Source organism: Molossus molossus, unplaced genomic scaffold (genome assembly GCF_014108415.1).
Source record: "Molossus molossus isolate mMolMol1 unplaced genomic scaffold, mMolMol1.p scaffold_m16_p_6, whole genome shotgun sequence".
Lineage (NCBI taxonomy): Eukaryota > Metazoa > Chordata > Mammalia > Chiroptera > Molossidae > Molossus > Molossus molossus.
Window position 1 is genome coordinate 67361433 of NW_023425399.1, and position 27608 is coordinate 67389040.

A 27608-nucleotide genomic window follows, 5' to 3' on the forward strand; every position below is an offset into this window, starting at 1 on the left:
AATTCAAATGGAAGATAAATTTAATTTGCAATAATATTATACGTAGTTAACTTATATAATTTTTCTAGTATTATTCCTTTTCCAATTTGGAGTGCTTCCGTTGCCAAAACCCCAGTTTAAATAATCTGGGTAAGAAAAGGAGAATTCGTAAGGAGGTGGCTATGATGGCCTGAAATCAAAGGACTCGAGTGAAACGAGAGAGCTTGAAGGGATCCATGTTTGAGTAGCTTCTGTTTGGAAGTCATTATGGATCATTTTGCTTCAGTAGTCACATGTAACACAATCTCACATTCAGTAATGTCAGCCTACCAGTTTGTGAGACCTAAAAGTGTGGAAACCACAGCTTTTCAGGGCATTTGTAGTCCTTGTATAATGTATACAGTATACACATATGTCTGTCTTCATGAAAGATTTTGATGGGAATACTCATTTTGTGTATTCCTGTTTGCTAAATTTGATGATTTCTTAAAAAATATGTTTTTATTTATTTTTTAGAGAGAGAGGGGAAGGGAGAGAGAGAGAGAAACATCAATGTGAGAAACACTGATTGGCTGCCTCCTGCACGTCCCCTACTGGTGATCACATCTGCAACCCCAGCATGTGCCCTGACCAGGAATCGAACCGGGACCTCTCAGTCCATGGGACGATGCTCAATCCACTGAACTACACTGGCCAGGCTAAACTAATATTTTTTTATGCTACATCCTTGATATTACTTCTCTTTCAATATTAAGATATAATCTATATAATGTGATTTATGGTGCACTGTAGTAAAATGGAAAATGTCTGTTATTTTGTATCTGTTGGTTTGTTTTGTTATGAATTCATTGTTTAAGATTTGGCTTCAATTAGGATGATTTTTAAGAGCAATTTTAGTTATTCATTTTATCAACTCACTGAAATTAGACATGGGTAAAAAAATTAAGGAAATAGATGTGTGTTTTGAAGGTTCAAACTCTAATGAAATTTTATGTTGAAAGGCTGATGACTGCACTTGAGTATTTTGAAGCTGAGTACAACAAATTAAATGTATACAATCTCTGAAAGATAGTCTCTTGAGTATACCTTTCATGACATATCTTCTTTCATCTGGATTACCATTATATCTATGAATAGACATTGGTTTTATTATTATACTGTAACTGTAAACATCTATTTTGGCATTAAAGGAATAAATGTTTCTGTTCTACAAAGATAACCCTTTTACTTGTAAACAATCTCTTGAGGCTCATTGTTTTATAACATTTAATTGCATTCTTGCTACAAGTAAAAATTTTAACTGTTAATATTAAGTGTTATGACTAAGGTTTTTTATGGCTAATGTTGGGACTAGTTGTCAGTATTTCAATATTTTATGATTAGTTAATAACAATAATATTTTGGTGCCAACTGAGTTAGTCATTTACTTTCATTTACTTATTCACCAAATATTTATTGAGTACCAATTATGTGCCAGATACTTTTCTATATAGTAGTGAACAAAACAGAAAATCTCTACCCATGTGAATCTTATACTCTAGTCTGATCTGTTACCTTAAAGCCTACAAACCTTTGTTTGGAAGATATTATCCCCGGTCTATAACTCCTGAGTGGACATTACAGCTTTATATTCTTTTTCCTTGGGAGGTGAGGAAGAGGTGCATGAGTGATATGACCTGGAAGGTAAATAAAACCAAAGTTTATTAGTGGAGCATTTTCTAATTTTGTTCCCCCAAATAATAGATGTCAATAAGAGTGTTATTCTGTGTACCATGGTTGAGGAAAGGCTAATTTAAAGTGCTGCTGCCCTGGCCGGTGTGGCTCAGTTGGTTGGAGCATTGTTCTGTACAGTCCTGTACACCAGAAGGTAGTGGGTTCAGTTCCTGGTCAGGGCACAGACCTAGGTTGTGATTCGCTCCCCTGTCGGGGCACATGCAAGAGGCAACCAATTGATGTTTCTCTGTTGCTCTCTCTCTCTCTCTTCCTCACTCTGAATTCAATATTTTTTAAATTAAAAAAATAAAATGCTACTAGTTGTTTTATTATTAATCAGATCTCACATACATTTTTAGATCTTCTTTAAATAGCATTTTGATCATTGGGTTTAAATTCTTGGAAGATATTTTAAGCCGAGGAATATTTAATATTTATATTTCATTTTTTGTTTGATTAGGAGTAACCCCAGTAGCAAAATAATATTCATATGGAAAGTATATTGTATTTTGGTGTTTTCTCACCGGAAGGTGTTTCACCACTCTGATCTGGCTCACTTCCTCTATTATGAGGCAGGCAGCTTGATAGTCTCTTCTAGATTAATACTCCATGACTCAGAAACACGTCCAATTTATACAACTCAGAAATAAATCCACTGACCTAGTTTATTTGGCCTTATTTTCACCTTAATTTGAATCATATTTCTTTTGGGGGCTTTTCTCATTTGATACCTTTGAAACATTGTGGATTACTATGAATTGTTATTAGTCACTCTATTATGAAACAGGAAATGCAGCAGGATACTGTGGACTTGCCTCAAAAGACAGAAAAAGCCCACCGTGGCCGGGTAGGTCAGTTGGTTAGAGCATTGTACCGATACTCGAAGGTTGTGGGGTTGAGCTCTGGTGAGGACACATACAGGAGTCAACTAATGAATGCATAAATAAGTGGAACAACATGCCCTGGCTGGTTTGGCTCAATGATTAGAGTGTCAGCCCGCAGACAGAAGGGCTGCAGGTTCCAGTCCTAGTCAAAGGCACGTACCTGGGTTGCAGGTTCAATCCCCAGCCTTGGTCAAGGTCATGTGGGAGGCAACCAGTCAATGTGTCTCTCTCACATCGATGTTTCTCTCTCCCTATCTCCCTTTCCCTCCCTTTCACTCTGTCTAAAAATCAGTGGAAAAATATTCTGTATGAGGATTAAAACATAAAAAGTAAGTGGAACAACAAATCAGTCTCTCTCTCTCTCTCTCATCAATAAAAATTTTAAAAACAACTATAAAAAGGATAGAACAATCCCACTCCCAAGCAGCATCTACTGCTTTGATCTGCGCAGGCATTTTGGGTTTGGATTGGTTGGCACTCACTAATATTTGCATAGCGCTCCACATTACAAGTCATGATGTCCATCATTTGAATATTTCCTTGAAGACTGAACAGTGTGTAGCTCTGGGTAACTACTGGAGGACAAATTGATCAGTGATTACTGAGCTGAATGTACCTCTAATGCAGGAAAAAGAAGGTAAATCCTTTCAAAGGAAAAACAAAGACTGTCCTGTGTTGGAGAGACTCCCAGTTGAATGTAAGATGATCCCAACATCACCTCTGGCAGAGGTCTTACATAACTCAGGACGAGACGCTGGCAAGGGTGTCCTCCAACATACCAGGTCCCAGCATTGTTCCGCAGAGCCCCTCAGGGACCCGAAGGTGTGGGATTAGCGGGAGCTGGTGGCTTCAGTGTCTTCTTCTGGAAAAAGAGTTCAGCAGGTTCAGAGAAACCAACCTTAAAACATACTGGGCATTTGATTTGTTGAGGTGTAGCAATTCTCAGTTACAGGTGATAACTATTTTCCTCAGAATTTTTGAGATGAAGTAGAATGGGAAACAACGTGGACACACAGGAGTAACTGAGATGTAGGTGGGAGAACAGGACTGAAGAGAAGGTCTCGCCATAGTCCATGTGCCCTTACTGCGCTCGAGGTTCTGAGCTGTTCTGCAGTCTTCAGGAAGACGTCCCCGCGTGCGCCCGCCTCTGTACCTGTGCACGGACCGCACATAGCACTGTGCCACTGGGACACCTTTTGCTGTGCTTTCACTGAAAAAGAACTGTTGAGAATTTGTTGTTGTTTCTGTCATGTTTCCCTGTCTGCAAAGCTTAGCATGAGTTTTCCCTGCAAGTTTTCTCTCCTATCAACCCTATAATTTTATTGTAATAATTCCCTGCAGGATGTCACTTGACACACATTCAAGCTGACGTCTTTGCCAAGCAGATTGCCTGCTAATTTGCCAAACAAATGGGTTTAGACACTTTTTAGTGAGCTTCTGTTTATTCTTGTTAACTTTTGAGATATTTATATAAAACAATTTTTAAATTTTTTTATTTCAATACTTGCACCTTTTTTTTTTATCCTCACCTGAAGACACTTTTGCATTTATCTTTAGATAGAGCGGGAAGGAGAGAGGGAGAAAGAGAGAGAGAGAGAGAGACATCAATGTGAAAGAGTCACATCAAATGGCTGCCACCCACATGACCCCAACTGGGGCCGGGAACAAACTGCAACTGAGGCACGTGCCCTTAGTGGAAACCGAACCCAGGACTCTCTGGTCCACGGGTCCACGCTCTAACCATGAGCCAAACTGGCCAGGGCATACTTGCTCCTTTTTATTTGCAAATATCTGTCCTTGTAGAAAGATGTTTGTTGCAGTGTTTTTTCTAAGTATTTAAAGAATGAGAAAATCCTAAATGTCCATCAGGAGGAGACCAATTGCGTAAATGATGTTAAACATCCCTACAGTGGACAGCCAGTCAGTGTTTAATGCAAGGAGATCATTGTATTCATCTAATAAGGAAACTGTTAAGAAATTGTATTCAAAATGTGGTAATCATTCATTAGTTCATTCAATAAATGTTTACTGAGGGCTAGGCATTATTCTGGGAACTGGAGATAGAATAGTGAACAAGCAGATACAAATCCTTGCAGGCCTGAAGGTTCTACTCTGGAGGTGAGAAACAGAAAATAAACAAATTCATATAGAATGTGAAGGGCTGGTAAGTGTTATGGAGCAAAATAAAGCAGGGAGGAGGGATAGGAAGGGTGGGTTGGAGTTTTAGAGAGCAGAGCTAGGGAAAGTTAGGAAAAGAAATGTTCTGAGCAGAGCAAGGGCAGCCGGTGGGTGTGGGTGGGAAGCGCATTCCAGTGTAGGGTGTGAGGTGAGGATTTGCCTGGTAGCTTTAGGAGCGGCAAGGAGGCCAGTGGCTGGAGTGGCAAAGGGAGAGTGATAGGAAGTGAGGCCAGAGAAGAAATAGGGCCATGTGTGGTTCTGCCTTCTCTGGGTGTGATGAGTGTTTGGGGGCTTCTGAGCAGAGGAATCCATGTCCTGACTATATTTTAAGGGATGCTCTCTAGAAGATGTGTAAAGAATACACTCCATGGGAAGGGGAAGAGAGGGCCAGGAGACCAGGTCGGAGCTCAGTATAGTGGTCCAGGTAAGGGATAATGGTGATTATATCTCGAGCCATGAGATTGGTTCGATTTTTCAGACTGGAGGTAGGTGGAGATGAGCAGAGCTCTAATGATTGAGCTCCAAGGAATCCAGTGTGTACAGACCGAGTGAGAACAGTCAGGGAGGGAGGGGGAATATCAGTTGTCTGGTGTCTGGAATCCTAAAGGGGAAGGTCTTTGAATGGTGGGAGGTGGTGACTGTGTCTGTGGTGCTGATGGAAAAAGCGTGGTGCCAAACTGTGTATAAGATGCCTCTCTTGTTTAAAGGGGATGCGTGTGTACACATATTTGTGCTTAACTATGCCTAGAACGTTTCTGGGGAATACACAGAAAACCTGACACTGTGTTCTCTGTGGATGCATACTGGGGCTCCAGTAAGGTGAGAGGAAGACTTTTAGTTTAAAAATCATAGTTAATTTTTAAGTGCATTTAAGCCTCCAAGAACATTTGATGGAGCAACTGATACATGTCCCCTTCTCCTCTTTTCTTTCCTTGGCCCTGCTTGTGTTTTTCTTTCTGTGGTATCATGCTAATCCTCACCCTATCAGACTCAGATTGCAACCAGCATCCTCTTATTCATTCACTCACAAATACTGAGTGCCTAACTGTTCCAAGGATTGCTTAAAATGTTTGGTGTTAGAGCCATAAACCAAATAGACAAACTGATATGCTCGTTTATAGAGTACTGCCTGGCCCATAGCTTCTCCCTGCACAGTGCAAGGAGTCACATGGGCTTCAGCGATTCTGCTAAAATCTGGTTCACGTGCATTCCGGCCGGTCCCTGAAGCGTAACTATAACTTATGACATCATTTATGTGGAAAACAGGATTTTTGGCTTCAATAACCACTTTTCAAGTAGCATTTTGGAATGTAATGGGCAATTTACAACTTCCCCTAATGTAGTTTCTATTCTTTTCATCAGTAGATTTTATGTAATAATCAACTTTTGGTTGTCTCTGTTCACAGAAATATGTAGTAGTGTAAATATGTAAACTTTGTTGAGTTAAAAAAAAAAGTCAGATTTGTTTCATTATTTTGCTTAGGCTAATATTAAAATGAATTTACTATTCCTCAAATTTGTACCAGCGGATACTGAAGACAGTAATGTGACCCGTGCTGTGAAAGGGGAATGCTGGGAGTTCAGTGTTGAGCATTTGGGCTTTAAGGAGTGGTGGGAATGTAAGGAACCCTCACAGTGTTTTCCATCAAAATGTTTTTTGTTTGTTTGTTGGTACTGGAAGGAATAAACTTCACTTTTTGAAAAAGTCACATGGGAAACAACTGATCATGCCAGGTACCAGCATGCAGCATGGACATACTGGTCTCTCCTTGACCTGTGATTTCTGGCTTGGAAGTTCTTTCACGGGTCGATAGAAGAGTAAGAGGAACAGGAATTCCCCAATGCTTCCTTCAGGTAGAAGCAATAAATAATTAAGAGGGAGGGTCCTCAAATGGGTGGAAGAGCTGGTCCTCACATCCATTCCTTAAACATTGCCTTCAAATATCCTCTTATGTTTGTCTTAACTTTGCCATTTTCAAAACCCACAACATAGATGAGCCGTTGGTCTTAGTTGTTATCTTGTTCTGTTAAGTTGAAGAACACAGTGGTATGCAGTCGTGGCAGGTGGCATTGCCCAGGGGGAGCACACCCATAGATTGTGAGACTGAACCCCTGGACTGGGCTCCGAGTGTGGTCCACAGACCAGAAGCATTTGTAGCACCTGGAACTATTTTTAGTAAAAGCATCTACCCCTCTGAGGGCCCTGTGTCAGTTATCAGCTTTTGGAGTAGCTGACTTTTTATGGGCACTTGGGAGTTTCAGTTCACTATAATAGTCATTTTTCCAGTCAGGGAACGATGACTTTCTGAGGTTGAGGATGATGCCATGAGTAGGCCTCCCTCTGCAATTGCAGCAGGTCCTTCTCTGCTGAGAAAACCTGCTTCTGTGCAGTTGTTTTTAGAAAACTTGGACCAGAATCAGAGAGGTAGTGGATGGGGCTCTGCATTTGGAAAGTGTTTTCATTTTCTCAAAAATCAGACTTCTCTTTGTCTTAAAGACTTGCTCCAATTTAGCCCTCTATTCGTCTTTTACTTTTGACTTCCTCTGCTGTCTTTGACTTGCACGCTATGTTTTCTGGCACTCTTAGCCTTGGTTTTGAAACAGGGTAAATTTTTTGCCTGCTGTTAGTTCCTTCTTGCTGTGCCATTTCAGTTCATCCTGGTGACGCTGCCTGGAGAAGAGAATTATGTAAAAGGCTGAGAGAGCTGTCTCAGTATTAATGTTCTATGCACCTTTGAATTAGGAAGTTTCTAGTATTGTTTTGTACTTCCCCATTTTTTTATGCTTAGTCTCAATTCCCTACTCCTGTGGTTGGCTGAGAGTTCATTTTAAAGCAAAGCTCCCTCCTCGTGGAACAGACCTGCTCATGGCATATGGTTAAAGAATTTGTATTTGCTCTCCAAGCTGAATTCCTACCAGTGTTATTCCAGCAGTATGATCTTTAAGAGGACTTCTTAGGGAATGCTGTAAAGCCAAAAACTCTTGATTCCACCCAGCATTGTGCACTGCAGCAACTGGTAAGTCTAATTATAGGCTGGGCAGCCCCTTAGGAATTACAAAAAGTGTTAGCAGAAGGCCTGCATGTAAGTGACAGCTGTCTGCCTTGGGCACCAGGGAGCCAAAGTGCATATAGAATAAAATAAAGTGTCCTGTCCAGCATATGTTGACTTTAGACACTTGTGAAAATCATCCTACTTAGTGCTGGCAATAATAAATTGATGGTCAATCACTGTAATAGGGTTGGCTCAAAAACCGCTGTGAGGGAAAGAGCACATACTTTTTTTTTTGTAGTTCAAAATTGTGTGTGTGAAACATTTGACCATTCAATGCGTGTTGATTTAAAGATGACATAGAAAATAAATGTTATATACCTGTCATTTGGAATATCAGAATATTTTGGGTGCCATTGTAGCCTTGCCTGTCTGTACTAATAGATTCTGGGACCAAGGTAACTCTCACTTTCTTGTCAGAAGCAGATGGCGTGAGAAATATTTCTTCTGTTTAAAAGAGAAAACCCCAAGCACCAAAGTAATACCAAGAAAATGCTAATGATTACTCTGAATAAATACATTTCTCACACTTAGCATTTTTCATAAGAGGTTCACTGAAAATATAAATTATTTGTAAATTTTATTAATATTTTGATGTTGCTTAATAAAACGAAAGTGGATGCATACATTAATACTATCTGAGGCAAATAAAGCTCAGTTTGTGTACTTGTTTTTTTACAGAAGAGGAAACGACGTTGAAAATAAAAAAATTATTATTTATAGGTGGACTGTAATGCTTACGGGAGGAAGGAAATGTATTTCAAGAGTAATTTTATCATATATTTTTACCATATATGTAATGTGATGTCTTATTTTGATTATACTTTCAAATTACTCTTATGACAAGTGCAAAAACGTGTGCCATTTGTGACTGGCATCAGATATAAAATATATATATCAACTTGGACTTTTCTTGTTCCTGTAAAGGGAACATGAACTTCACCCTGATCAGTGGTGAAGATGGCTCTGTGTTAGCAGCTGTCTGGCATTCTGTTTCAGTTAGGCTGGGGCAGGAAGGAAGAAGCAGCACATGTACTGAAATAATCATTGCATAAGGGTCGATTCAGCTGTGTAGCTGTTAAGAGTTGTAATTTAATACACAAGACATATTGAAGAAAATGCTAATTTTCTTCCACTTTTGTAACCTTATAATTATGCTTTTGCCTCTGTATTAGCAAAACTGAAGTCATTACTACTTTTTTTTTTATTGATGTGCATTTCACATTTAAAAATTTCATTTTTATCTTCAAGTTCCCATTAGGACATACTTTAAGATTACCTTAATTTTCTACTTTGGATAATTCACTGTTACTATAAGATATATTCTGTACATATTGGATATAGGAATCTGAAATATATAAGATAAATAAATAATGGTTAATGTTTGAGTACTTAATATGTACTTATATGTGCCAGAGATATTATGAATTATCTCATTTACTCCTTATAAGCAGGTAAGATATGCAGAGATGATTAATATCTCTATTTATTAACCTGAGACTCAGGGACATTAGGCAACTTATCCAAAGTTACACAGCTGATTGATGATGGAGTCAGTTGAACCCAAGCGTCTAACTGTAGGGTTATTACTCTTGTCCTCTCTGTTGTATTGTTTCTCCATAACAGAGGGAGACTATGGTGTGAGCAGTTTTCTGACAAGTCACAGAGGAGGTGCTCCATAAATAAGGGGTGGGGCAAAAGTAGGTTTACCATTGTTCATATGAAAAATAATGCAATAATTAATAAATAATAATACAGTAATAAACTCTGTATTTTATGTACTCACAAGTGTAAACCTACTTTGCCCTGCCCTGTATTTAAATGTGAGAAAAATCTCCATTTTCTAACCTTCAATTTAATCTGGTCATCCTCCCTTTTGTTTATTCTATGCCCTTTAAACACAGCACAGACACCTCACTTTCTGGACATGTGGCCTTCTCCAGCTCAGGATGGACGAGGTTATGCTGCTATAACAACCCAAGTCTCTGCAGCTTAAAACAGCAAAGGTTACCTTCTTGCTCAAGCTGTATGTGCACTGTGGTTTGGCAAGGGGTCTTTACTCATGGTAATAACTGAGGGACCCATACTGACAAGGATATGCAATCCTACTGTGTGTCTAGAAAGAGGGTACCCAGAAATTCTTGGGAGAGTGCACTGTTAACTGTTTCAGTTGTGTTCCCCAACCCAAAGAACTGTACACAGCATCCACCAGTGCCCAGGTGTCCTGTTTGATGCCCTGTCCTCTGTCCCACCAAATTCTGTGGATCCCCTCTCTGCAGAATACATTTTTGTTCCCTTTCTGGTGAATCCAGCATTTTTATGTAGGTGGGGCATACCAGGTAAACTATTTGGAAGTGGGGAACTAGAAGATTTATCTTGTACCTGCATTTGCATAGGCAGCCATTTTAAACTTAGATTATTATTTTGGGGGTGGGGTGTGGAGGGAGGTGGTTTATGATGGAGATAATGGGGAGAGATAAAGCTCTTCTCCATTTTTTGACGTTGCAGATATTCAGGCCCTCATCTTTTTCCTGGATCATCATAACGCATTCCTCTGGTCTTCCTTTCTTTACTTCCAACCCCAACTTCTCTCTCTAAACCATTCTCCACTCTTTAGCCAGTATGCTGTGTCTGACATACCAGTTGGACATTACTACTCCAAGGCTTAAACTCTAACTTGTCCTCTGTTGCTTCTCTAAGCATTGATGAATTCTTTGTGATTTGATTTCTGATTGCCCCTGTAGTCACCTCTGCCTTGCCATCCCCCAGCCCCCTGTCCAGACCCAGACCCTCTTCACTTTGGTATATCCCAGAGGTCTCAGATTTTACTTTCTCTTGTAAGGAATTTCTAATCTCTCCAGCCTAGCTTGAGTGACCCTCCTTCCCCATCTCATGGCATTCCTCAATTCCATTTTATACCTTTTTATTTGTCTATGATCCCTTTAGACTATGAGGTCTTTGAGGATGGGAATTTATATCAGTGACTTTTTTTGTTCATTATTATGTTGACAGCATTAACACATTGTGCTATGTTGTTAGCTGAAGGAAAAAGCAACTGGGCAATATAATCCAGTCCAATTGCCCTCTGCTTTTTATAAAGCTATTTTTTTGTGTTGCTGAATTTGACCAAAAGAAAGTTCTAACTCCACGTGATGTCCTTGTCTTATTGAAAGCTATTCTCAAATATTACTTTATTCAGGAAACCTTTGGAAATGACTTGGGTACATATTTTTATATACATTTCTAACCTCTAGCAAGATGGTTCACGGTGCTCTGCAGCCCTGTTCCGGGCACACATTTCTTCCCAGAGCTATCTCTGTGTCTGGGAGGTTGGAATGCGGAGCGTCCTTGAAGAGTAAGCACTGCGAGTCACCACTTTGAAAATTACTTTTACTGTTTTATATGAAAAATATAGAAAAGACAACCCTAAAAAACTTATTTAGTGTAGTGAAATATAGATTACATATTTGACTAAAAATTATCCTGATTTTTTTAGAATTATTGTTAAAAAAACACACAAAACAGTTAAAGAACCAAAAACCATAAATCTGGGTCGAAACCAAGTTTCTTCTCTTTAAGGAAGAGGGACATCAAAATTGGAGTCTTTGGTTACCTTTGGTATATACCTACAAGAAAAACTCCAAAATAAAAAACAGCTATTAAAACAAAGTTCAGTTCCTTTATCTCTTCAACTCAGTTTTTCTAAGGAGATAGTGGAGAGAAGTCACATCGATTCACTTGAATTTCACATACTTGTTGGTTTTTTGTTTTTGTTTTTTCCTTCCCTTATCGTAGAAATCCAAATGCAAATCAGCTTTACCAAAAAGACTACTGCAGGCAAGAAGTGGAAGGCCCGTGGATGATAACCTACTCTTCCTCTGGGTTTATTGGGAATGAAGCACTTTGGTCAAAATGGATTACTGGGTTCATTGTATTTTCACTGTAAAAAAGGTATCCCAGAATTTCTGGAGTGCTGACGGGTTGTAGAGGTAAATTTTTGAGTAGTTGAATAAAAGGACAATACACAAATATGGTTATTTCAAATACTTTATTTTTATTTTTAGGATAATGATGCCTACAGTGAAATTTTTTAATTGTTCATTTATTTCTCTTCTAAATGAGTATATGAATGAAGCTAGCATTAAGTAAAAAAAAAATCTAAATTTAATAATTTTTATCTTATTAAATTTTAGGGTGATGGGGCATTTTATTTTATTTTTTATTTTTTTTTATCCTCACCCGAGGACATTTTTCCATTTTTTGTTCAGGTAGAGTGGGAGGGAGAGAGAGGAACAGAGAGAGAGAGAGAGAGAAACATCGATGTGAAAGGGACACATCGAGTGGCTGCCACCCGCACAACCGACCAGGGCCGGGGACAAACTGCAACCGAGGTACGTGCCCTTAGCGGGAACCGAACCCGGGTCTCTCAGGACCACAGGCCGATGCTCTAACCGCTGAGCCAAACCGGCCAGGGCTGATGGGGCATTTTAAAAAATAAAACTACTAAGTTAATTTATTCAGAACACATTTATATGGTCTGTATTCTAGGCACTGGAATAAAAAAACTGAAAACTGCTTGCTCCCTGCTGAAGAAGAGCCTGTGGTCAGGTTGAGCACTGGGTAATGGCAGGGCAGTGTAGCCAGTGTTCTAAGAATTTGAGGACTGCTCCTGAGCACAGACAAGAGACTCCCAGTTGCCTGGGAATTGGGCTTAGTTTGTATGAGGGATGATTCTTTTTTTTTTCTTTATTGATTTTAGAGAAGAAGTGAGAAGGAAAGAGAGATAGAAACATCAATGAGGGAGATAATTGATTGGCCTCCTCCTACATGCTCCCCACTGGGGATTTGGCCCACAACCTGGGCATGTGTCCTGACTGGGAATTGAACCGGCGACCTCTTGGTGCATGGGTTGATGTTCAACCAATGAGCCACACCAGCCGGACTGAGGGATGATTCTTTACCTGGTACTTAAGGAAGAAAGTTGGGACCTCTGGGCCCCTCTTAACACCATTTATAAGCACAGGTGTCAAATCATGTCCCCCCTGGACTACGTGACATGGGGCCTGTTGTTAGGTACCCTACAGATGCATTCCCTAAGTCCCAGTGCTAGTTTATAACAAAATTAGACAATACTTATGTAGTCATATTACATTAATAACTTTGCTGATGTGAAAAGAGCTCTTTTTCACAAGTATAAGCCATATTTCACAATATGGCAGTACAGTACCAGCTTTCCCTGATTTCCATGTTAAAATACCATATCTATAGCAGGGGGTGAGTGTGTGTTCTAGAAGTACAGGTTCCTCCTGAGCCGGGTCTAGGTTGATGGCTAGCTGTCAGAGACTTGTTTGTATGTGTTCAGTTATTTTACTGATTACAGTATATTATAAGTTGTTCAATGGTAAAAATAAAAAAATAGTCCAAATAGAAAACAAGGTATCAGAGTCTCGGACTCTGGGAACCCAGCATATAGCATTGAGATGTTACTAAGTGATAGATTAAATGAGTGAATGGTTATGAATAAGAAAGATTATAAGGAGAAAATTAGAATAATTATCCTACATACCAAAACAAAGCAGAATAATTGCAAAACAACAAAAATTTCATTAGTAGAAATTTAGTTGGAGTGTTTTGGAAAAGAAGGCGGTTTTTTGTGTGAGCTAGTGTTGCTGGTTTAAGCTATTAGGGGCCTGCAGACTTCACATTTTGATCTCCTTCACTTCTTTTTAGATTAGTGTGGTTCTAAGTAGCAAACTGTGAAATAGGAAGATTAATGTCTCCACTCCTGTTTAAATTCCCAACTGTTCTTTTTATCCCATTTAACACTCTGCTTCAGATCTCTGCTATCCCAGTCAGCTGCCATGACTCTGGACTAATCAATGTCTACGTGTCGCCAGGAATGGATGCATTGGTGTGATCCTTTCACATTCAGTACTCAATTCAAGGAAATGAATGTTCAGTTTGGGAGATCAGGAAAGGGGTTGCTTGGGGCATGTGAAGACCTGAGTCCTCCTCTGCCACTGGGGCTGGTCTCCTTAAATGTCCTCTGGCTTCTTGTCTCTTCCCAGAGTTAGAGCATCCTCTCAGGCAAATGCCAGCCAGTATGCATGTTTATAAAGAATTTCTCAGCATTGCTACGCTCTGTTTATGAAAATTGACTCTTTCATTACTTTCAAGTACGTCTATGAAACTGAACTCTGAAATCAAGCCTCTCCTAGATTGGTCTTTGTGACATTAGAGACTGTTCAGCACTTCAAGGCCAATTAGGAAAATCCGCTAAGTATCATATTACTGTTAAGCACAATTTGCTTTTTGCATTTTTCTTCAGATAGAGAGGGAGGGAGAGAGAGAGAAACATCAATGTGAGAGAGACATATTGAGTGGTTGCCACCCACATGACCCCAGCCAGGGCCGGGGACAAACTGTAACCGAGGTATGTGCCCTTAGTAGGAACCAAACCCCGGACTCCCTGGTCCACGGGCCGACACTCTAACCACTGAGCCAAACTGGCCAGGGCCCCAGTGTGTTTTTTTATGTTTATATGTAGTCTCTGCTTAACTGATCTGTATATTTCTTATCAGACTTATTAAAAATGGACACATCAAATAGCTATAGTTCTTATTAGATATGGTTATATATATTTACACAGTGATGGGGAATGAGGGAATATGTGGAGAAAATAGATACAAATACTTTGCACAAATTTTAGAAAAACAGTATATTTTAGTGGGAGCTATATCTTCTGCTGTATTGAACAATGTTAATATAAAAATTATACTGTGGTTGTCCTGGCCGGTGTGGCTCAGTTGATTGAGCGTAGTCCCATGTACCAAGAGGTCATCGGTTTGATTCTCAATCAGGGCACATGCACAGGTGGCCTCAATCCCCAGTGGGGGCATGCAGGAGGCAGCTGATCGATGGTTCTCTCTCATCGATGTTTTTCTCTCTCTCTTTCCCGCTTCCTTTCTCTCTCTCTAAATACAATAAAAACATCTTTAAAACATTATACTGTAGTTAGTTGTTTTCTTTTTCCCCATCACAGGAGGAGAACATAGCTTGGAAAGTGGAGTCTTTTTGTTTTGTTTTTGTTTTTATCATGCCTTCTGGAAGATAAATGAAGAAGACAAAATACTTACAGTATCAGATAAGAATTGTGCTCTATTAATTATGATTTTATAGTTGTAGTTCCTTGATACACATTTCATTGTCTTCCTTGCTAACCAAGGGCATCATTGTCCCACGTAACCTTTGACTGAACTCTTTTTCCTTATCTTCCTTCTGAGAGAGTCCTGGCATAAGATAATTATCTCCCAAACTGAGATTTTCAAAAAGGTTCATGTAAGCACATTACTGGAATTGACAAGTGCATAGCAATGATGGATGCTGCTGTGATTTTTCTGACACAGTGGCAAGGACAGAGTTCATCTGGTCCCTTAATTTGTTTATTAATTATGATTCTATTAGCACTAGCAATCCTTAAGGCCTGTAAATCTCTCAAGGAGGAGGTAGTATTTTGTAAGAAACTTTGCTCAGATCATCTTTGGATTTTAAGAGTATTCATGTTTTTTTTCCTCGCTAAAATTGAAATAATTGTAGCAAGGAGGTAGTAATGAAAGGAATCCACTGGTCTAAAAATAATGATGGCCCATTTATTGAATGCCTCCTATATCTGTTATACTATGTTAAAGGCTGCTCTGTGTGCATTATTTTACTTAATTCTCAACAGTCACAAGAGGTATTTTATTTGCACTTTACAAGTGACAGAAATTCATCTGCAGAGAGTTTTAAGTAACTTTAGTAAGTGACAGAGCTAAAATTTTATCATTTGTTAGATTTTAACGCTTTGTAGAAGATCATTGATATCACTTGGCAAAAGTAACAGTGCTTTTCAAAGTCTTTCGCATTTTAAATAATAATTTCCTTTTGGCCTTTAATTTTAATTCCTTTTGAAAGAGACAAGGCTCATACCAAATCGTTAGTAATGCTAAAAAGAAGCTGAGTGGGTTATATGATTTCTTTTGGATCTCACGCTGATATTTTCTGTGTTCTTTGGTTGCTCTGGTTTTTTGTATGTTTACTTGGGGGTTATTTTATTTATTTATTTATTTTGCAAGTTTGGACAAGCAGTAATCTGCCAGTGGCAGAACCTCATCATAAGGGATGTGACATGGGATGGATGGGTCATTCTTTAAAGTGCTTTTCTAGATAATAGATACTTTTGCCTTTTTGATTTTACACCAAATGGGAGTGCTCCTTTTTTAGGTAAATGTGAAGCAGGTGTGTTCTGCGTGAGACGGGGCAATGTATTTTAGAATGTACTGTTAATTCTGGTCATGCCCAGGGTGTGCTGTGGCTGGGCCTTACTTAGCCCCAATATCCAAACTGCCCTGAAGGTGTCATGCTTGTGGGAGCCATCCTTAGAACTGGACTTGAGGAGGGTAAATCCCAGCAGTTCTTAGGCCCCAGATATAGAGACCTTCATGCTGTTTCTTGGCTTTGTCTAGAGAGGCCCTAAAGTAATCCATCCCAATTGAAGAAACATCTGCAACTCTGCATTATGTCTGGTGTAACAGGCTCCAGTCTTCCTCTGATTTCCAAGGTCTCAGCACTAGAGATAACAGTGACAGTGCTTTTTCTGGTCAGGACCTGGATATCCCTTCTTCCCACAGTGGGCCAAGCCTTCTTTTAAATCTAGACTTTTATCCCAACTCCTGTTCTATTAAAGAATAGTCCACACTGGCAATTTTTAAAGACCATTTTGAGAAACTAATAAGAAAAAGAACAATAATAATTTAATGGGGATCTGATACATGTCAGATATATTCTGTACATCATGTATATAGTCCTTACAGTTTTAAGGTAGATGTTAGCTTATTTAAAGATGAAGAAACTGAGATTTGTGAGATCACACTGGTAGAGCAGGAATTCCACCCCATGTCTGTCTGATGTCAGTGTCCAATCTCGTTTCACTGGATTGGGCTATCTTTTGTGATAAATGATTCTGGGAGTTGTAATAAGCATGTTGATTATAGTACCATTTTGCATAAAAGTTAACTGTAATGGACAACACAATTTCAAATAGCATTTCAGGAATTTAGCAGATGGGTGTTCTAATTCAGCAAACATAATCTACTAGGCACCTATTAAGTGCCTGACACTCACTGTTCAAGGGCCTGAAGACTCAAAGCTGAGTCCATATATTAAATAATAAATATTCATTGAGCACCTACACTGAGCTAGATACTGTTTTAGACAATGTGGTTACTACAGTGACTATTACAGATAACAATCTCTGTCCTTATGGTGCTTGGAGCCTCCAGTGGGAGGAGACAGATAAAAAGCAAAATGAGTAAGTGAAATATTTTGTATATTAGATTAGTGATAAGTGTTACGAAGAAAAACAGAGCAGGAAAGGAGGATAGGGTGTGGAGGGAGTTGACAGGGAAGGCCACACTGAGAAGGTGAATTTGAGCAAAGACATGAACGAGGGGGGGCATTCCAGGCAGGAATAGCAGACCCTGGGTGGGAGTGTCCTGCTGTGTCAGAATAGTGGTAGAGAGGTTGGGAGGCTGCCAGAGTGAGTCAGTGGGAGAGAAGGAGAAGACGGGGGAGCATTTGTGCAACATTTTTAAGGCGGATGTAAGACTGCAATGCACACTTCATGAAATGGAGACTAGTTGGAGGAGTTTGAGTGGAAAGGGGACACTGTTTATATTCCAAAAGGACTAACCTGGCTCTTTATGGAAAGCACTAAGAAGAGTACGAGGGCAGAAGGCAGGAGACCAGTTAGGAGGCTGGAGGGGGGTGACCGTGGTGGAGGTGGTGGTTATGATGGACATGAAGGTGCAGAAATGGAGTGGTCACAGTCCTGAGGTATTTTGAAGGTAGAGCTACAGGGTTTATGAGGGGACTTAATGGACATTTTTATTAGTTTGTTTTATATTTTCTCTGGCCGAAGACCCTGGAGAGAGGGGTTGGCCACTGGGGGAAGACTTGGGATGACTGGTTTGGGGGAGAAAGCTCAGGAGGTCACTTTTAGATTCCTTAGGTTTGAGATAGATTCTCATAAGGAGTGAGAGTGAAAACCTGTTTTTGCTTTTAAGAGTTCCATGTCTGGTAGCAGGAACTCTCAGAAGCAATGTTCTTACAAATACAGTGAGATGTACTTGATAGGAATGTGCACAAGTCCCGCGGTTGCCCATCAGAGGCTGTCTTGGGAGGAGGGGGAACTTGTTGGAGTGGAGGTGGTGTCAGAGCTGCATTTTGAAGCATAAGGTTTACTAGTGCTTGGGGACAGTGGGTTGGTAGCTTCTAGACCCAGGGGAAGCACATTGGAGGGCGTGGAGCTTTTGGAGAACTACATATCACTTAGTAGGCCATGATTGCTGCAGCTTGTGTTGTGAGGATGAAAGTAAGGATTGAGTCAGGCAGGTGCAGGATGTGGCTGCCCTTTGTGTTTTATTAGGGAGAAGGAAGGGATGGGGGACTACTGAAAATAAGTTATTGCTTAGAAGGAAATAGCCTCTCAATTCCAAACGTGCCAAGATCCAGCAGGAGAAAACAATAGAGAGTAGGTTGCAATCTGTGCCCTTATTTTGTTACTACTTTTTGTTCTTCTTTTTGTTCTTCTCATAACCAGTGTTTCCCAAGCTATACAAGTGCTGTGTTCCTAAGATCTTAGTTCTGACATTGTAGATCATGGACTGAATTTGGTGGAAGGTACTTGAGATCCACTTGAACCCACTAATGACTCCATTCCCACCCTACTCAAGAGAAGGTTCAGCAGGGTTGCCAGGGTGAAAGAATATAGTAAAGATGTTATTAGAAAGGATCTGAGCCCGGCCAGTGTGGCTCAGTTTGTTGAATGCCATCCCAAGCACCAAGAGGTCGCTGGTTCAATTCCCGGTCAGGTCACATGCCCAGGGTTTTTAGCTCAATCCCCAGTAGGTGGCATGCAGGAGTCAGCCAGTCAGTGTTTCTCCCTCTCCCTCTCTCTGAAGTCAATTTTTTTTTTTTTTATCCTCACCAGACATTTTTTCCATTTTTTTTTTGTTCAGATAGAGTGGGAGGGAGAGAGAGAGAAACATCGACGTGAAAGGGACGCATCGAGTGGCTGCTACCCGCACAACACAACCAGGGCTGGGGACAAACAGCAACCAAGGTACGTGCCCTTAGCGGGAACCGAACCCAGGTCTCTTGGGACCGCAGGCTGACACTCTAACTGCTGAGCCAAACTGGCCAGGGCTCTGAAGTAAATTTTTAAAAAAATAGAAAGGATTTGAGATTTTTCTTGACATTTGGGATTGGGTAAATAAGAGGTTTGGTCATAAGGGCGTTTTAAAAGTAAATAAATAAACCCTGGCCGGTTTGGCTCAGCGGTTAGAGCGTCGGCCTGCGGTACAGAGAGACCTGGGTTTGGTTCCCACTAAGGGCACGTACCTCAGTTGCAGTTTGTCCCCGGCCCTGGTTGGGTTGTGCGGATTGTAACCACTCAATGTGTCCCTTTCACGTCGATACGTCCTCTCTCTCCCTCCCTCTTCCTCCCACTCTAAACAAAAAACGAAAAAATGTCCTCGGGTGGGGATTAAATAAATAAATAAATAAGATTTTGATGTATCTTTTACCTCTTCTATTAGATGACCAAGACCCTGACTCAGGGGTAAGCGCTCAGAATTATTTTGTGGAATTGAATTGAAAGTACTGGGTAGAGGCATATTGTGCGACCAGACTGGAGTTGTTACTAAAGCAAGAACCAAAGGTAGCCTGTGAATTATAACTAACAGGGTTTTATCCACCCCCCTTTTCTGTTCACTCTTTTTTCCTTCAAGTGTCCTCTCCCCAGTGGAAGCCCATTTCACTTTAAAGGGGGTGCTTATTTGGAAAGAAGAGGAAATGAACCCTGTCTGGTTTGGCTCAGTGGGTTCGATTCTGGCCAAGGGCACGTACCTCGGTTGCAGTTCGTCCCCAGCCCTGGTTGGGGTCGTGCAGGAGGCAACCAGTCAATGTGTCCCTCTCACGTTGATGTTTTTCTCTCTCCCTTTCTCTGCCTTTTCTTCCCAATCTATCTGAAGATAAATAGAAAAATATCATCTGGTGAAAATGAAAAAAAAAAAGAGGAAATAAGATCTTCTCAACTTTAAGGAAGATGTTCAGTAATAATCAAACTAATGTAGATGATTATGCTCTTTCTGCCAGTTGATACTTAACAGTGTGTTGTGAGGAAGATGGAGCATGACTGCGATAGAAAAACATAGCTATTGTGAATTATAGCTTGTAATGAGTATTATATATTATTGAATTGAAGATTTATCTAAAATTCAAAAATGTATAGTCTGTATATACCTTTTGCTTATACCAGCAAAAACAAAATGGCATATAATTTATGAAATGCAAAAAGCAGTAAGATTGCTAGGCTGATTTTGTAGCAGTAATCAAAATAAACACAAATTGATGGCCTTGATCAGGGCCAATGATATGTTATCTACTTGTCATTTCTGTCTCCAGATGCAGTCACTGAATAGCTTTAGGCCTGTTAATTTCCTTATAGGCCAGTGGTTAGCAAATTTCAGTCTAAGAATCATCTAGGTGCTTATTAAAAGTACAAAATACTACCCTGGCCAGTTTGGCTCAGCAGTTAGAGCATCTGCCTGTAGACTAAGGGTTCAATTCTGGTCCAGCGCACACACCTGCAATGCAGGTTCAATTCCCTGGCCCTGGTCAGGGTCATGTGGGAGGCAACCAATCGATGTGTCTCTCTCAGGATGTTTCTCTCTCTCCTTCCCTGCCTTCCACTCTCTTAAAATAAATAAATAAATAAATCATTGGAAAAATATATATCCTCAGGTGAAGATGAAAAAAAAATGAAATGCTGTCCCAGTGTTCTCAATCCAGCCTGCATTTTAGAATCCCAGCGTAACTTTTAAACATTACTTGTGCCTAGAAACTGTCACCAGAGATTCTGATTTAATTCGTAGGGGTGGAATCCAAGCATCTGTACTCCAGAGATTCTCTACACCTAGCAGGTAGGTCTGGGGAATATGCAGTTTTACCAGAGCCCCAGGTGATTCTGAGTATCAGCCTCTGTGGCTCTTAAACCTTCACTAATTTGCTCCACCCACTGAATTATGGCACCCAGTAATATTAGTGGAGGATAAATAGACATATTTCAGATGTGTTAAAACAAATTATATTAGAATAAATCTTTTAAAATAAAAACTAAGTTAAAAAATTAGGAAAGTGACCTAGCTAAAAGACTATTTTAAAAAAGTGATAAATACATTTTTAAAGAAGAAATATTTTGTTTACTTGTTATCTTCTGATAAAAATAGTACTTCTGCAGAAAATTAGAAAAAGATAGTCGGCCCTCCAGAGATGGTCACTCTTAACATTTTGGTTTATCATTTAACTATATATATTCTTGTGGTAAGTCTGGATGTTGAAAACCGTAGGCTTAATCCACAGCCTGTCTAGGCTTAGCCTGTCTAGGGTTAGTAGTTAGCATTATCCTCTCCACCTCTATGGCCTCTGTTGCCAGTCCAGCCCATCTCTTCCATCAGAAAGCATTACTTCCCTGTTCTCAGGGAATAGTTTGTCTTCCCTGTTCCTTCATTTTTTTTCTCCTCTAGATCACAAACACCAGTGGGAGTCCAGGAAGCTCTCATTTTGCCCTAAATCTGTGAGACTCTTTCCAGTAAAGATAGAGTTTCCCTGGTAAATGTATGAAAACCATCATCATCCTCGGTTCTCATCTGTCCCAGTTTCCCTTTTGTGTCATTGCACTGCAGTTTTTCTCATCCTCCCAACATGACTCTCCCCACGGCGACTTTGGGGGAGCAAATACCCCTTTCCCTGCCTATCTGAGGATTCCTCTGAATACAGGAGTTTTAAAGTAGGGAATTAGGGTGGCTTTCTTAATTCTATATAAAGCTTTCAGCTAGACAGATTTATTTTGCTTTCATTTTAAACAAGTTAAATTTTTTAAACTAATTTCATTGTGTAAAGTGCAGTAATTATAAAAATTAATATGGGAAGTGAAGCAGGTTTTGCTGTGATTAAACCTTTTTTTAAAAAAACCTAGACCATAATGAACCTATAAAAGCATCTAAGATGAACTGCTTTCCAGTCTTTCAGTTTTCCTTCAAATTTATTTTTGTCTGTAGGGTTTTAAGTTAATCCCCATTGAACTGGAAATATGTGCATTTACACATTGAAAGAGCTGTTTATTGACTTAGTTGCCCATTAGAAAAGAAGAATATAAATGAAACATCACACCTGTAGCTGTTCAGTCATTTTTAGTACATTCCATGGGAAATTCAACCCCTAAAGGCAACTCTAACCTCCTGCCGAGTTTTTATCTACTAAGTCACAGAGGCAGGAAGAAAGATGGTGGCTGAGCCAGTCCCTTAAAGCTTTAATTACAAAGGATTTGAGGCGCCAGTGGGAAACCCTGTCAGTGCTACAGGCACCCAGTGAACAGCCCTGGGGTAAAGAACTCTCTTCCGCACCTTCAGAGAAATGATGAGGCACTATTCTCAAGCCGCTCATTTGTGTGCCAGTGAGATATTTTAAGATCATTCTTTGTAGTCTTCATCCATTACTAAGGGCCAGACGAAAGCTGATGCATTACAGTAAAAACAGAATAAGTACTTGGCCTCATATTTGTATTGAAGGATGAAAAATTTTAGTAGTCTGTCAAAACCCAAAGTATAAAAGGATCCAGAATGTCAAAGGAGCTCTCATTTTCTCTCTCTATGAGGGGTGTGATAAGAGATGTGAACACTTGGTAGTTAATTGTGGGGTGGCAAAGATTCCATAATATGAAAATGTGGGGAAAACCAAATTCTGTTAATTTGGTTTTGGAATACAGAAGTGTCCTAGAAAACATCAGGATTAAAAAGGAAAACTGATGCCCTGGCCGGTTTGGCTCAGCGGTTAGATCGTTGGCCTGCAGACCAGGGAGTCCCGGGTTCGGTTCCCACTAAGGGTGTGTACCTTTGTTGCAGTTTGTCCCCAGCCCCTGTTGGGATCATGTGGGTGGCAACCACTCAATGTGTCTCTCTCACATCGATGTTTCTCTCTCTTCCTCCCTCTCTTCCTCCCACTCTATCTGAAGATAAATGAAAAAAAATGTCCTTGGATGTGGATAAAAAAAAGAAAAATTGATCAAAGTTAGCATATTCTATGTGAGGAAGAGTTGAGAGGTATTAATTGGTATTCCTTTCTGTTCAGTGCAGTGTACCACAAAGCAGCCAGGAGTTTAGGGGTCAGACTGATTTTGGATCTGACTTCCCACATATATGTTACCTAGGGCACATATATGTTAAATGAAGCTGATATAACCAATCATTCATTCATTTATATATTTAATGACTGTCAATAATGGTTACTTTCTTGTTGTTTTACTTTTTTTTTCTTTTTTGATTTTAGAGAGAGAGAAGTAGAAACATCAGTGAGAGAGAACATCAATTGGCTGCCTCCTGCATGTCCCCCACTGGGGATTTAGCCCACAACCTGGGCATGTGCCCTGACCGGGAATCGAACTGGTGACCTCTTGGTGCATAGTCCACACTCAACCACTAAGCCACACTGGCAGTGCAATAATGGTTACTTTGTATGATTTTGTAATTATTGAATGAAAACAATAACAGAATGCCTGGAATTTTCCCATGTATCTGGTTTCTTCTTCTTAGCAATAGAAGTACCTTTTCCCCCTATTTCTTTACTAATGTGATCAAACATGATTCCTGCTGTATGAGTCTTCATGACTCACTACCCAGAACTCCTTTATAAGATAAGATAAAAATACTTACAGGCAGCGTACCTTCCTGGTCCTTGAAAGATCTTTGGCCCCTTTGCTTTCTTTCTCACTCTCACCACATGTCCTGGTGACTAGTTTTGGGTGTCTGCATGAAACCTGCTATTAGGAGATAAAAGCCTTGAGACAGGCCAGATCCGTGTTCTGCTGATCATCTGAATTTATAGGGCTCCTAATATATGTGAGAGCTGTTGTTCTGCCTTGTATTCATGAGGCTCAGAAACACAAACTGTTCCTTCATTCATTATTTGTTCATTGGCTATTCGTATGCAACATTTTCCTGGACAAACAGCGAGTTAGAGCACAGGTATTTGCTATCAGGTCTTTCTTAGATAGCCGTTATTGTGAATCTGGCTGTCCTCAATCCTATGGTATTGACAGCTATAAAGAGACACTCAGGCCCTGGCTGGGTTGGCTCAGTGATTGGAGCGTCAGCCTGTGGTCCAGAGAGACCTGGGTTTGGTTCCCGCTAAGGGCATGTACCTTGGTTGCAGTTTGTCCCCAGCCCTGGTTGGGTCGTGTGGGAGGCAGCCACTCGATGTGTCCCTTTCACGTCGATGTTTCTCTCTCTCTCTCCCCCTCCCTCCCACTCTATCTTTTTTTTTTTTAATTTGATTTTTTTTTTTTAATCCTCACCCGAGGATATTTTTCCATTTTTTGTACAGATAGAGTGGGAGGGAGAGAGAGAGAAACATCGACGTGAAGGGACACATCGAGCGGCTGCCACCCGCACGACCAACCAGGGCCGGGGACAAACTGCAACCAAAGTACGTGCCCTTAGCGGGAACCGAACCCGGGTCTCTCCGGACCGCAGGCCGACGCTCTAACCGCTGGACCAAACTGGCCAGGGCCCTCCCACTCTATCTTAAAAAAAAAAGAGAGAGAGAGAGAGAGAGAAACACTTAGATTATGGATTCTCAGCCAGATGTCCCCAGGTATCAGAGGGTATATTGCCCCTCACTAAAATGCAAAGTTTGGAAGTTGTAGCCATGACCTCTCCCTTATTTTTATAATGAATGATTCTGTGGAAGAGAGACACATTTTTGAAGTTGAAGAACTCTTCTTTGGTGGTAGACACAGAGTCTGACTCAGTTTTAATTTTTTCTGTCTCTGGTTCACAACTCACCTCTCAGAGGTGCAGAGTCAGAAGTTGGGTAATAGAAAAGTATGCTCCTTCATTAAGGTGCCAAAGATATCTTTTGCTTATAAGTTCTTCCCAGAGATAGAATTGGCCAAGAATACAGAGGAAATACACTATCTTCTTTTCTTTCCTCTTTTGATTTTAGTCATGGAATTCTCAGAAAATTTTGAACAATGAAATTGGACATTTATAACTTGAAACATTTTACTGGCTTTTGTCAATTCAAGGTCCTCCACTAACAACACTTTCGAAGTTGGAACTAATTAAAATTTAGGTGTATCCATTTGAGGCTTAAAGCCACTCAGTGGAAAGTTATAACTTTTGAGAATCAATAAGCAGAGCCAGTACCATTCATGTTTCTCTAGAAGCAACAATAATCATTTATTTACTTTTTTGTTTTCCCAGAATACAATGGCAGTCTAGGACAGAATCCTGAAGGCTCACACTAGGTTAGAAACTTCTTTTTATAAAAGAAGAAACTTTTGATGTCTGTATTTTTAAAGTAAGTAGGAGGGAAAATAGTCTTTAAAACAAAATATTATTTTATAGAACTTCAACTTATGTTAAGTAGAACAGTAAGGTTGCAGATTAGCAATGTGGAGTTACAGATGATCATATAAAACAGTAACCTTGAAAAGTTGTCCAGTTCTGAAATAGGAATGGGAGGTTAAGAGTAGATTTTATTGGTGTACCAAAGTGCAGAACTTGTGTGGAACAAGGGCTTTGTCACTCAAAAACTCAGAATTCATTCTTGGCTCTCTGCTTACTATAATATAACCTTAGGCAAGTTATACACTAACCTCACTGTCCCCATCTGTCCTGTGGGGGTAATGTCCACTTCAGGGTGGTGGAGGTGAGCTTGTGTGAGAAGACATAAGGGAGGGTCTTAGCTCCACACACTTGTGTGTTCCCTATGAACAACTTCCTTTACTTTTGCAAGCACGATACCGTTAATTTAAAAATAATAATTAAAGAACAAAAAACTTCTGAGAAATTATTTCAACTGTTCAATTTATGAAGATCCATTGCATTTTAGAAGGGATTGAATTTTCTTTTTAGGAAACCATAGGGTTGTATTTTATATTTATGGAGAGTTAAGTTAAGCAAATATGCCATGTTTGAAAAATGATCCACACATTGAGGCCATAACAACAGTTTCTTCCTTAGGAAGAGTGATCAGTGGTTAACAAAAAAATGGAAGAAAATAGTTGCTGCTTTAGCTTATTTTCTTACACTGTGCAGGATACAGTTTGACATGGGCACTGAACACTCTCTTATGTATTGCACTGGCACTAAAATTTCCATTTTGACTTAATTCTTTACTTAGAACCTCAAGAATACTGTGGGAGTGCCTTTGGCTGAGGGAAATGAAGTCAGAGTCAATTCTGAAGTCTATTTCAGTGATAGGAACACTGATGTACTGCTATAAACATAGCCATCAGGAAACTGAATTCAAGTATTCATGTTAACTACTGAAAATAAATATATATATTTGGCATTTTCCTCTCCTAGGACCAGCTTTTTAAAGTATTTCTGCTGTTTATTGAATAATATTAAAACGCTGGTCAGTATGGAAAATGCAAATATGTTGTGGGGAAACACTGCCTTATGCTTTGTGAATTGGTTCTAAGTCCACCCCAAGGCAAGATAGGATTTAACTGTGGACAATGTAGACATGTAAATTATACCTTTATAGCACCAGCAGGAGTCTTACCTGGTCCAGTTCCTGATAATGACAGCATCTCAGTGATAATCATGTTACAGTCTCAAGGAGACAAAAAGTTTTTGCCAGATTATGTGGGAAAGGAGCATGTTGGTACAGAGGCCATGTAACCATTAGTTAGTTCCCAGATGAACTCTAGAAATGAATTGCATACCACAAGACCAAAGCTTTCCGTGATCATCTGTTTTTGTTTGTTTTTTTCTTGGAAGTCTGGAGCTATCATTTTAGAGCCTAAGAATACATTATTTATTAATAAAGCCAGGCATTGCTTCTCATTTGAATTAGATGTTTTTAAAAATGATCACTGGTGCCGGGCTAATGTGGCTCAGTTGGTTGAGCGTTGTCCATGCACCAAGAGGTCCCAATTCGATTCCCAGTCAGGGCACATGCACGTATTGTGGGCTCAATCCCTGGTAGGGGGCACGCAGGAGGCAGCCAATTGATGTTCTCTCTCATCGATGTTTCTATCTCTCCCTCCTGCCTTGCTCTCTAAGATCAATAAAAACATATTTTAAAAATGATCGCTGATGACATAGGGGGTCACTGATGACTTCCTGTGTTAAAAGTGATGGAGCACTGCCTGGAAGAATAACTTTTGAAACTTGACATTTGTTGGTGGGCCCCCTGCCTATTGGAGAATGCATCATTTGCAACCTTCTCACCTCTAGGGGTCCCTGTGTTTATGAGACCTAACATTTGTAAGAGATTTTGCCCGCCAGTTCAGTCCATTTTCTCTGTCTTTGCCAAGGTCCCATCAGAAGTTCTGATGCCTCTAAAAGGGCACCACTGATTTTATTCCTCTCCTACTGCCCTGTTGCGGCATTTTCCCTCCCCTGGACTTTCGCCATGGCCTGCTAACTGCTCTCCCTGCTCCCACTCAGCTCCTTTACTCAGAAGTCAGAGTGGTCTTTTAAAAGTATCATTGACCCTATCATTCCTCATGTTAAAATGCTCCATTGCATTTCAAATAAAATCCAACTTCAGAGACTGGCTTACTAAGACCCGTGGCTCCACCGCCCCCACCTACATCTACTTCACGTTGTACCTCCTGGGTCCCAGCTTCCTTGACCATCTTTCGGTCCCCTGACCACACCAAGCTCTTTTCCTCCTTAGGGCTTGGGCTTTA

At 40.2% G+C, this 27608-nt stretch overlaps 1 protein-coding gene across 4 annotated transcripts in view; it reads left to right on the top strand.

Annotated features, from left to right (window-relative positions):
• EPB41L3 (erythrocyte membrane protein band 4.1 like 3) overlaps positions 1–27608 on the top strand; it is a 198706-nt gene that overhangs the window by 58794 nt on the left and 112304 nt on the right. Inside the window, exon 1 of one of the 4 annotated variants that reach the window (XM_036244578.1) lies at positions 7720–7771. The exons of the other annotated variants lie outside the window; for them this stretch is intronic. The gene's annotated coding sequence lies outside the window, so the exon portion shown is untranslated. Of the gene's footprint in view, positions 1–7719; positions 7772–27608 lie in introns of those variants that run through there. 4 annotated transcript variants of the gene reach the window in all.